Source organism: Calonectris borealis, unplaced genomic scaffold (assembly GCF_964195595.1).
Source record: "Calonectris borealis unplaced genomic scaffold, bCalBor7.hap1.2 HAP1_SCAFFOLD_44, whole genome shotgun sequence".
In the NCBI taxonomy this organism is placed as follows: domain Eukaryota; kingdom Metazoa; phylum Chordata; class Aves; order Procellariiformes; family Procellariidae; genus Calonectris; species Calonectris borealis.
In genome coordinates, this window is record NW_027441456.1 from 67,839 (window position 1) to 80,134 (window position 12,296).

The 12,296-nt window shown below is 51.8% G+C and overlaps 1 long non-coding RNA gene across 1 annotated transcript; it reads right to left on the reverse strand.

Annotated features, from left to right (window-relative positions):
• Nucleotides 1-10,706: 10,706 nt before the first annotated feature.
• On the reverse strand, nt 10,707-11,985 carry LOC142076324 (uncharacterized). Its single transcript, XR_012671140.1, has 4 exons — nt 11,963-11,985; nt 11,802-11,837; nt 11,327-11,395; nt 10,707-10,848 (listed from the first exon to the last, which is right to left on the reverse strand). It is a non-coding gene; the product is annotated as an uncharacterized LOC142076324 (long non-coding RNA).
• Between the last annotated feature and the right edge of the window lie 311 nt (nt 11,986-12,296).

A 12,296-nucleotide genomic window follows, 5' to 3' on the forward strand; every position in this document is an offset into this window, starting at 1 on the left:
GCTGGGGTCTCCCCCTGAAAGCAGGAGGGGTCCCAGGATTGATGCTCTCCCTGCCTCTCTCCCCACAGCTACTGCACATCATCTCCTTCCTGACGCTGCCCCACCTGCTGAGACTGGGCCAGACCTGCCGCTACCTGCACGAGGTGTGCAACAGCGAGGCCGCCTGGCGCCACCTCTGACCCCTTTCCCCCCTGCCGCCGCCAGCGCCCGGCTCTGCAAGAGGGCCGCCATCCTCAACTGTGAGTCCACCATTGCCAAGGGAGGGGGGGCGGTGGCACTTTGTCCCCCAGCCTCATTTTTAGAGTCCAAAGCTTTGATTCTAGGGTTGAAAGCCTTCCGCCTTCCTGACGTCCGCCGCCACCGCCTCGTCCTCCTGCCCGGGGCCCGGGGTTTCCGTCAGTAGCCCGGCGCTGCGCCCGGGAGGAGAGCCGTGGCTCGGGCCGCCCGCTGGCGCGGGACGCGACCCGGCAAGGGCCTCGCCCGCCCAAGGCGGCGTCGGCGGCGGAGCCCCCCGCCCCGAGCTCCCCCCCCCCCACCGTGGGGGTGGGGGAGGGGAGAGGCGGGGGGGCGCCGCGCGCCCGCCCGGAACGCCCGGAGGCCTCGCCCTGCGCGGCCGGCCGGCCGGCCGGGCCGCTCCGCAGCGGCCCGCCCCGGTGCGGGGAGGGTCGGGGGAGCCGCCCCCCCCGACCCCGAAGGCCCTCTTGCTCTCTCGCACGCTCGCGCCTGCCGCCCCGTCGTCGCCGCTCGCCGCTCCCTCCCGGCTGCCCGCGCGGGCTCGGCCGGCGGGGGCTCGTCGCACCCCGCGCCGGCAGCCCCCGCTTCTCGCGCGCTGCCGCCCGCGCTCCGAGACCGGGGGGGGCGCCCTCTTCGCCCCGGGGGCCGCGTCCCCCGCCCCTCCCCGGCGGCGGCAGCGGGCCGCCGTCGGGTCAGGCGGGGCGGGGGACGGGGGCCGGTCCCCGGAGGCGGACGCCGGCCGGTGGCGGGCGCCAGCGGAGGCGACAAGCGGGGGAAGCGGCGGGGACGCGGCGGTCCCCGCCGACCGGGCGACGCGCGCGCGCGCGTCGGAGAGAAGCGGCCGAGGCGGCGGCGGCGCGGGCGGGCCGTCGGCCGGCGAGCGAGAGGAGAGCGCCTCCGGGAGGGGCCGTGCCGGGACCCCTCCCTCCCGCACGCACGCGGCTCGCGCAGGAGCCAGGCTCGGGCGAACTCGGGCCCGCGCGCGCGGACGTACCGCGGCCGGCGTTCGGCGGCGCCGGCCGCGGCGGCGAGGCTCGAGCCGGCCGCCCCCCTCCGCGGGGGCGGCCCGGCGGCGGACCGGCGCCGGGCGCGGCGGCGGCGGGCGGGCGCGCGCCGGCGCGGGCCGGGAGAGCCCCTCCGCGCCTCCCCCCCTCGCGCGAGGGGGGGGGCCGAGGGGCACGCGGCGCCCGCGCGGCAGCGCGCCCCGCCGCCGCCGCGGCCCTGCCGCGCGCCCGGGGCCCCCCGCGGGGCCCCCCCTCCGGCGGCGCGCGGTGCCCGGAGGCAAGCGACGGGAGCGGGACGGGAAGCCCGCGCCGCGCCCGGGGCCCCCCGCGGGGCCCCCTCGGCGCGCGGCGCGGGGCGGGTTGAGTGGCCAGTCGCCGGCGCGGCCGGACGCCCGGCGCGCCCGTGCGACAGCCCCCGGTAATGATCCTTCCCGGTAATGATCCTTCCCGGTAATGATCCTTGCCCTCATCACCTTCCCGTATAATTGCTGCCACGGTATCCACAATTGCTGATTGTATGCACAGTTGAGCTTGGGTGCAGCTAAGAGAGAGAGAAACATTATTCTGGGTTATGCCAAATGCATCTCTAATTAGGTGGTGGTCTTTTTCATGAATTCTTTCCCACTTCGGCGATATATTAGCCAAAAGCCATTGACTAGTTCCTTGTGCCGTCAAAGAAGATCGTAATGGGTGTTCTAATTTATGTAAATCACTTGTCGCCGAACTTATTTTGTTTGCTAAATCTTCAGTGTCTATGCCATTCAGTATTCCTAGTCCCGTTCCCAGATGGCCAGTCACAGCTCTCCTTGATGGTTTTGGAGAGGTGAGGGTTCGTCCATGCAAGCCCACTTACCATCCTGAATAGGATGTATTCAGGAATGGGGAGCAGGTAGGTTTAATTGCGGAGATATTAACTTGCATTGATAGTTCCACTCGTTTGAGAGACCGTGATGGATTAAATAGCACTTGCTGTTGTCCTATGTTTTTACTTATGTACGGACCAATGTTACAAATGTGAGGAGACAGTTTGATAGGAGGCTTCAATCTTGAATTGAAGACCTAGGCTGGACAGAGAGTTGGGGTGAGTGCTGAATGGGATATAGTAAAAGTATGCCAGTGTTTAAAAGGACAGGTATGTATGTTGTCTTTTTCTTCGACATTCTTTACAACAATGTGTAAGGTTGTTGTCATACATTTAGTGTGATTTTCAATTCAGCCTCCTATCGAAATGGTGTTTCCTTTGGTTCTCTTTGAAGATGGAATTTGTTGATTTTCATTCTCATCTTTAATAATTCATTCCTGCCTACGAAAGTTGATATTATTGTGTAGTGCTATTACAGATAAATTTAGATCAGGTGTAGGTATGTCAAAAAGTACGTATGCATCAAGCCATGGCCACGCCATCGTACACAAATTCCACATTTTGCGCTCGATAATCATAAAATCAAACAATAGTTCTACACCATGACTACCCCAGAAGCAGAATAGGAATACACGTTGTGTAAAAGTGAAATTGTACCAACATTCTGGTTCTGATATCTCATAGCAAGATTGCTCGTTGTTTCTTGCTTTAAAAAAATCGGTGTAGTATATTTTAATTTCGGTGGGTTTTTGTGCCATGGATTGCCTGGCACCCTATTTTGATTTCTTCACCTAGTGTGGCTTGAAGTGATCATATTTGATGAGTGTTGTTATTATTGTGAGATACCTTAATTTCCTTTTGGTACAGTGTCTCCCATCTCCATTCATCTTTTAGATATGCCTTGTTTCCCTGTATGACCAAAATAGCAAGGTTCAGGTTTGCTTATCTTTTGGTAGCATTCCCACACGTCCAGTATAATTTAGTAGTGCATGGTCCCAAGGATCTTGTGTCTGCACTGGAAGGATTACACTTGTCCCGATTAAGAGGGAAAACCAAATTGGTTTGGGGGCAGGTTGCCTTTGTTGTCATTGCCATCGGTATAGATTCATTTTCTCCTGTGAAAGAAAAAAAAGATATTTCGGTGGGGAAGGCCGAAGGGGTTACCCCTTTTAGAAAGAAGAAGAAATCCATCTAGTACTGATTCTAGGTTTTGCACCACTGCTATCAGTAGCTTCCCAAGCAAGTGGGCCACGGGGTTTAGTTAAAGTCACAGGCACGGTTCCAATTTATGGTAAGTTTACCACAACAGCTTGCCCTGGCGGTAACGTTATCAGACATTGTCTTTCGTCAGAAGGGGGAGTATTAGGCTCAGCTTTTAGAAAGAATGCTTCCAGTGGGTCCATATCAATTGTTCAATTGATGAAGTATTTTGGAAAGTCAAGTATCCCACGGGGTCTCCTGTGGCTTAAGGTTCTTTTTTAACAAGCCATTAGCTCTTTCTACCATCCCATTGAATTTCTTCCTGTTTTGTCCATTCTTGCACTTCTTTGCATGTGACAAAGCCATTGTGTGGCACCTGCCCACACGGCATAGGAGTCGACATAGATAACTTTTGCTTCGTTTTGTGCTGCTAGAACAACTGCCCTTAATTCTTCTATTTGTGCACTACCTTCACCTTCTTCTATAATTTGTTTGCCAGTGTTGATGTTTAATGCAGCAGCCTTGTATTGCCATTTGCCATCTATTCTTCTTGCTGAGGCATCAGTAAACCAAATGTCTTCTGCTGGTGTTCCCTCGGTGAGGGGAGGTGCATTTAAAATTGGTGAGGGTTTAAAAGGTTGTTGCAACGCTAATGGGTCTGCATTTATAGGCATCTGTAACTTGGGAGCTTTAGTATGTCCTTCAGTTAATTTCATTTCTTCTGTAATTCCTGTTAAGTAGGCATACCATTTTCCGACTGTGGGTTTTTGTGCAACTCCTTCTGGGGGAGCAGTCCCCTTTAGGATTGCTTCTAGTAAGTTAAATGGACCTCTGGTTTGAACAGGTTGTTCCTGGTGTATTTTCTCAGCTTGTTTCACTGCTTGGACTAAAGACAACAGTCCCTTTTCCCACTTGGAATACCTCTGTTCTGTCTCTTTAAATGCAGTGAGCTGAACATCAAAGGTCTTTTCAGTCCATCAGGGCCAGTTTGGAACAGGTTACAATAAGTACCATGTTCAGCAAAACCCCGTCCTCGACCATAGGGTCGTGGGGTTGTACTGGTCCCAATGACTGATGTGGTTTTAATCCCTGTAGTAGAGATTTCACTACCTCTTCATGTTCTGGTTCCATTTCCATGGTTTTCCCTTTCATAAAAGTGAGTAGAGTGGGCAAGCAATGATAGAAAATCCAGGTGCATGTTTCCTCCAGCACCCTGAAGTACCCATAAGCTCTTGTAATTCTTTCCTCGACTGGGGCATCTGCAATTGTTCCATTTTACTTAGGGTGTCCGGTGGAATTGTTGCACCACCTGCAATCCACCAAGTACCTAAAAATTTTACCTCTTTACTTGGTCCCTGACATTTCTCAGGTGGGATTTCAACTTCTGCTTTATGTAGCGCTTGCCACACTGTTGTTGCAGCTTCCCCTGCCTCTTCAGGGGAATCTCCTCCAATTAGAATATCATCTATATATTGGTACAGTTTCACATTCTGAGGAAGTGAGATGGTTTGTAAAAGTTCAGCAAGCACAGCATGAGCAATTGTGGGTGATTCAGGTATGATTTCCTGCTCCACGCCAAGGTCCAGTAGTTTCTTCTGTTTTTATAATGGGTCTGGCTTCATCTTCAGGGGATTTGAAGGGCATAAAGAATCATTTTCCCCCAGTTCGTTATCACTGGGGGGGATTTCCATCCCATTCTTCAGGGGATACAATTAATTTCCTAATCTGTACAATGTCAGGGGATTGGGAGCTCACATTAGCATCACCTCAACCTTTTCTTCCAACTTTTGTTTTTCCTCCTTTTCTTCCTGTAACTGTTTTTGCAGCTGCTCAATTTTTGAGGACAGTATTAATTCAGCTGCCTTTCCATCTTCTATTTCTTCCGTTTGGTCCAGTTCCCTTTTATTGCTATTCTTCCTAAAATGACAAACAACTTCTCTGTAGGTGCTTAACATTTTGCAAATAATTCCTTTTCCATCTTTTATATGGCCCCTGGTTACCTTTAGTTGTTTTTCCACAGCTTCCCAATCATGCCAATTACCATGGGCCCATTCATCTGAGAATTTGGGAGTTGCACTTATTCCATGTTTTTGTAAAGAATCAGTGATACTACTTGCCATCCTGCCGACTACACCAATTTGTCGCGAATGAGTGGTTTAGAGGCTGCTTAAAGAATCACCGTCAAAGGTATGAGCAGAAAGTGATTTCAAAAGGAATTTATAAAAGTGCGACTTAAAGGAATTCGATGGCAAGTTCACTCTATCGCTTACTACATGGATAAAGCATACCAAGGAAAATTGAGGTAGATTTGAGCTAGAATGATTTATACAGAGATTGAGGATGAAAAAGGGTAAGGGAGAGCCTCCCGTTGAGTCACGAGGTTCAGAGAAGACCCCTTTGCTTTCTAAACTCCTGGTGGAGCTTAGGTGCAGCTGGATCCACTCCTAGTCCCAGACTTGGTCAAAGGTTTGTATCTAAGGGATTACATGTGTTTAGCAGCAGTCTAAGGTTCATTCACAGTTTTAGGATAGATCATGAGATTTTAGCAGCACTTCATCAATTAACTAATTTAACATTTACAAAGTAAGTTAGTAGAGGCTACTACAATCACGACAGTGACTTAATTACAGATTCGAGATGGTAGTATTTACACTCTACTTGGATGGAAGGGAGTACTTCCATCATTTTCACACACACACAAAGAGACACAAAGATAGATAAATATACAAAGGTATACCTGTTAAAAGCTCCCCTCGAGTCCAGTGAAATATCCACGTCAAATGTCTTGGCATTTCTCCTTGGGTGAGGGGGCGAGCCTGGAGGAGAGTTTCAGCCCAGGTCCTGTCATCCGTGGTGGTCCTTTGAATCGGAAACTCGAGAGCTTGTGAGCTCTCATAGGTGTCCCACTCAGAGGAAGCTACTGGGCGCAGCCCGCTGTGGTCCAGGAGAGCTCAAAGGGCCTCACTTAGGGCCGCTGTTTATAGGGTCGCAAGATGATTGGCTTTAGTCATCTGTGAAAATTCTCCCCTTGGATAGCTGCTTGTGGGGAAATTGCAAAGCCCCTGATACAGAGTACTCTTCAAGATGCCAGAGAACCCTTCACTGGACAGCAGACAAGGTAAAGGCAGGTGAGCTTTTGAAGCAAGCATTAATGCCTGCACCTGCTCTGGGTTTGCCAGACTTTGGGAAGCCATTTACCTTGTTTGAACATGAAGAAATTTAAGTATCCCAGCCAAAACCAGTACAGTCTGGTAGCTCAAGCATCCTTTGCTTGTGTCCCTAGGGCAGCTGCTGCAGCACACCTGGTTGAAGAGATTGAAAACGTGGTGCTTGGATCCCCTCTAGTGGTACAAGTACCACATGAAATTGAAATGCTGCTGTCACAGCACCTTACCCAGGCACTGTCACCACAGCGAATACATCATTATGAGCTGATTCTCTTACCGGTGGAAAACATAACAATTAAGCAATGTAACATGCTGAATCCTGCTAGTCTACTCCCTCCTCCTGGGGAAGAAACTCCACATCACAATGGTGTGGTAACAGCTTGTGAAGACAAAAAGACTTTAAAATATTTAACTGATGTACCATTTCCACATCCAGGTCTTGAACTATGTCTAGATGGGTCCGCACATTATCTGAGCGGTAACTCGGTTAGAGGTTATTCAGAAACTACTGAAAATAAAGTAGTAAGGGCTTCACCACTCAGTCTGAAGCTGAGTGCACAAGCAGCAGAATTGATTGCATTAACAAAGACTTTCCAGCTGTCCAAAGAAAAGACTGCAAATATTTGTACTGATTCTTGGTATGCATTTGAAGTATGCCACACCAGTGGACAGTTATGGAAGCAGCGTAGCTTTATAACTTCCAGTGAGAGTAAGTACTGAGCTGTTAAAAACTATACAATTGCCAAAGAAACTAGCTATTGTTCATCAGTGGGGTGGGTTGACCTTGCCTGGCTGCCAAGTTCCCACCAAGCCGCTCTATCACTCCCCCTCCTCAGCAGGGCAGGGGGGAGAAATTAAGATGGAAAACTTGTGGGTCGAGCTAAAGGCAGTTTAATAAAGAAAAGCAAAGGCCGCACGTGGAAGCAAAGGAAACAAAAAAATTCTTCTCTACTTCCCATCAGCAGGCCATGTCCAGCACTTCCTGGGAAGCTGGGCCTCAGTATGCATAGCGGTTGTTTCAGTAGATAAATGCCTTAATAATGAATGCCCCCGTCCCCTTTCTCTTAGCTTTTAATGCTGAGCATGACGTCATATGGTACAGAAAATCCCTTTGGTTAGTTTGGGTCAGCTGTTCTGGCTGTGTCCCCTCCCAGCCTCTTGCCCACCCCCAGCCTACCGGCCTTTGAGGCAGGTGGCTGGAGAGACAGCCTTGCTGCTGTGCGAGCACTGCTCAGCAGCAGCCAAAACATTGGTGTGTTATTAACACCATTCTAAACACAAAACCAAAGCACAGCACTATGAGAGCTGCTATGGGGAAAGTTAACGCCATCCCATCCAGAGCCTGTATCTGCACATGTGCTTGCAATGGTTTCCGTATGTGTACATGTATTTGGTTAATGTATGTGCATGAGTAATTCTCTCGCTAGCTGAAATAGTATAAGCAACCCTATCTCTAATGGTATCTGTACCGCTGATGGTCTCGATATCAGTTTGACTATCTGTAATGGTACCGCTGTCTCTGTACTGGTATTGGGATCTGTAATGGTATTGGTGATTGCATCTGTAATGGTAATTGTATCTGCATTGGTATGTGTAAGATTATCATATCTGCAATAGGATCAGTATCTGCAACGGTATCTGCATCCGCAATGGCATTTGCAATGGCATCAACATCTGCAGTGCTATCTGCAGCTGTAATGGCATTTGTAATGGTAAGAGTATCTGCAATGGCCTCTGCATCTTCAGTGATGTCTGCATCTGCAATGGCATCTGCTTCTCCCATTGTACTTGCATCTGACTTTGCATCAGCAATGGTATCTGCAGCGGTTGCTGCAATGGAATCAGCATCTGAAATGGCATCTGATCTGCAGAGGTATTTGCTTTGGTATCTGCATTGGCAACATTATCAGGAATGGTAGGAGCATCTGCAAAGGTATATGCAAAGGTTTCTGCAGTGATATTTGAATCTGCAACCCCCTTTGCAATGGTGTCTGCATCTGGAATGGTATCTACATCTGCAATGGTATCTGCTTCTGCTATGGCATCAGCAGCACTATCTGCATTATCAATAGCATCTCTCAACAGTGTTACAGTCAATGGCTCAATGTCCAAGTGGAAGCCAGTAACGAATGATGTCCATCAGGGGTCCGTGCTGGGATCAATACTATTTTATATCTTCATCAACGACATAAACAGGGGGATTGAGTGCACCCTCAGCAAGATTGCAGACGACACCAAGCTGAGTGGTGCAGTTGATTCGCTAGAGGGAAGGGATGCCCTCCAGAGGGACCTCAACAGGCTTGGGGGGTTGGTCCATGCAAACCTCATGAAGTTCAAGAAGGCCAAGTGCCCCTGGGTTGGGGCAATCCTCACTATCAGTACAGCATGGGGGATGAAGGGATTGAGAGCAGCCCTGCGAAGAAGGACTTGAGGATACTGGTGGATGAAAACTTGGACATGAGCTGGCAATGTGTGCTCGCAGTCCAGAAGGCCAACCGTTTCCTGGGCTGCATCAAAAGAAGCATGGCCAGCAGGTCGAGGGAGGTGATTCTCTCCCTCTCCTCTGCTCTTGTGAGACCCCCCGTGGAGCACTGTGTCCAGCTCTGGAGCCCCCTGCACAGAAAAGACATGGACCTGTTGGAGTGGGTTCAGAGGAGGGCCATGGAAACGATCTGAGAGCTGGAATACCTCTCCTATGAAGAAAGGTTGAGAGAATTGGGGTTGTTCAGCCCAGAGAAGAGAAGGCTCTGGGGACACCTTATCATGGCCTTTCAATACTGGACTGGATTTGAGTGGGACAGAGTTAAATTTCTTCATAGTCGCTAGTGTAGGGATTTGTGTTTTGGATTTGCAATGAAAACAGTGTTGGTAACACAGGGATTTAGTTCTTGCTGAACAGTGCTTGCACACCATCAAGGCCTTTTCTGCTCCTCATACTGCCCCGTCAGAGAGTAGGCTGGGGATGCACAAGAATTTGGGAGGGGACACAGCTGGGACAGCTGACCCCAAATGACCAAAGGGGTATTCCATACCATACGATGTCATGCTCAGAAATAAAAGCTGGGGGAAGAAGAAAGGGAGGCACATTCAGAGTTATGGCATGTGTCTTCCCAAGTAGTTATTATGCATGGGGATGGTTAAACACCTGCCTGCCAATGGAAAGTAATGAATGAAGTGTGCAGCTTTTACTTTATGTATTAAAGTGTCTTTATCTCAACCCATTAGTTTTCTCACTTTTACCCTTCTGATTCTCTCCCCCGTCCCATTGTGGGGCGAGTGAGTGAATGGCTGTATGGTGCTTAGCTGCCCATCGGGGTTACACCATGACAAATACCTAAAGGGGGCTTATAAGAAAGATGGAGAGAGACTTTTTACCAGGGCTTGTAGTGATAGGACAAGAGGTAATGGCTTTAAACTATAAGAGGGAAGATTTAGATTTGACATCAGGAAGAGATTTTTTATGATCAGGGTGCTGAGACACTGGAACAGGTTGCCCAGAGAAGTTGTGGATGCCCCATTCCTGGAAATGTTCAAGGTCAGGTTGGACGGGGCGTTGAGCAACCTGAGCTAGTGGAAGATGTCCCTGCTGTGGGCGGGGTTGCAACTAGATGATCTTTAAAGGTCCCTTCCAACGTAAACCATTCTGTGATTCCATGGTTCTATGATTCCATGCCTCTATTACTTACTGTCCAGGATGTTTGGGTTTTTTTCTAAATTCATACTCCCTTCTGCACAAACCAATTCATAAGAGCTGGAGCTCAGAAATCTCCTGTGAACCCAGGAGTGGTGAACCCGGGAGTGGTGAACCCATGGGGCAGGGAACCACCACCCCTCCCAGAGTGGGGCAGAGCAGCCAGGCGTCCAGGCTGCCTGTCCACGCTCCTCTCCTGTCCTGACACCAAATTGTGCTGTTTGGGGGATGGTGCTCACTAGAGTCCCGGTAAGAACCTGTTTCCCATTGTGCCTCCAAAACACTGGGAGGTTGGCACCATCTGCCCCTTACCTCTCCCAGCCTCATGGGGGGATACCCCAGTTTGCCCTAATGTGCCCTTATCTGGGGGCACACGGTGGGTGGGAAGGGCATCTCCTTTACAGAAACACCCCTGGCATCCGGGGTCCCTCAGCCACTCTGCTCATGGCAGTGGTGCAGCCAGAAACAACCCAGGCATCTGGGCGCTGGCAGAGGAGAGGGGACATGGACAGGGACATGGACAAGGACACCGACGGACACACAGAGCGTAGCTTTGCTGAAGGGGTTTATTGATCATTAGAGGGAAATGGCCCAGGCCTCCCAGGGGACCAGGTGGGGTCATCCAGGGATGATCATCTCCTCATGCCGCTGGAGGGGGATGGGACAGGGGTGTCACCATCAGTTCCAGTCCTGAAAGACAGAGCCCAAAATGAGACCCCCAGTGTCTGCTGAGACATGAGAGGGGCCTCGCCCCAACTATCTCTCTCTGCAGGGATCTGGGAAAGGAGACAGGAATTGGAGCCCTCAGTATACCCAGGAGAGAACTTGGCTCTCCTGAGATCCATATGGCACCTAGAGGCCCTTGCCCAGTGTGTCATTAGCCCAGGATGCCCCTAAAGCTCCCAGAGCCCTGCCCACCCCTCAAGGTGATCCTGGGGGTCTGTATGGCACCAGAGCCCTTGCCTGGCCTGCACGGTGACCCTCTGGGTCTGTAGAGCCCCACTGGGTGCCAGGAAAGGCATGGGGGCAGCTCTGTCCAGCTCACCCTGAGACATGGATCATGGACAGTCCCCTCTGTTTCCCTCTCCCATACCCAAGTTCTGCCCACCCGAGAGGGCTCAGGGATCCCCTGGGGCCCAGGATCCTTTGCGGGGCTGATGCTGCTCACCTAGACATGAACAGCTGCAGCCACGCGTCTACGGCGCACAAGCTCCACCACCCGGTCAGCCAGAAGGGGCTGGGGAGAAAGGGAGGGTTAGTGGTGGGGGGACATGCTTGGGTACACTGGGGTGGAGTGGGAGGCAGGGGAAAGCAATGGGGTCCTTGGGGAAGGTGCCTCCAGGGAGAAATGGGGTACATGAGTTTCCATGATGGTGCACAGAAAGCAGGGGGCGTCCTGGGGAAGGGGCCCACCTGGGTGCGTGGCTGTGTACTGGGGCATCCTGGGGTGTAGTGGGTTGTAATGGGATGGATGGGAAGGCAATGGGGGCCCTGGGGAAAGGGGCCTCCCTGGGAAAACACTGAGGTGCAGGGGTGTTCTCTGGGGTTGCAGTGGGGTCTATTGGGGCCTATGCTGGGATGCTCTGGAGTGTCGTGGCCATGCAACGGGAGGGTCTGGAGCCAGCAGAACTCATCGTACCTACCTCAGCCCTCTTCACTCGCCCGAGTTTGGACCCCACCTGTAGAGAGACCATGAGACCTCACTGGTCACTGAGATGTCCCCAGTCCCAGCAAGGGATGGGAGGACCAAATTGCCCTCCCATTCCCCAGACTGGATGCCCTCCAAGTCCACCCGACTACTTACGTCCAGGCTATAACTTCCACTTGCTTCCAACAATGCCTAGGGAAGGAGAGCAAAGGGGTGGTCTGGATTGGACCTTGGTGGGGCTGTGGGTAGGGCATAGGTGTCCCATGTCCCCCCAGGCCCATGGCTTCCCCTTGGTCTGAGGCGGAAAATCCCTTCTGCTCCCCCCAGCCCCATTCCTCCAAGTTTCACTGGGGACACCTGTTCAGGCAAGGACCAGGGGTGGGGATGGAGACACGGATAGAGTGGGGAATTTGGGGACTCCGAAGCTGATGGGGGTGGGGGGCACCCAAAGACAGGGCACTGAGGTGAATTAGCGGACCCCAAGGGACTG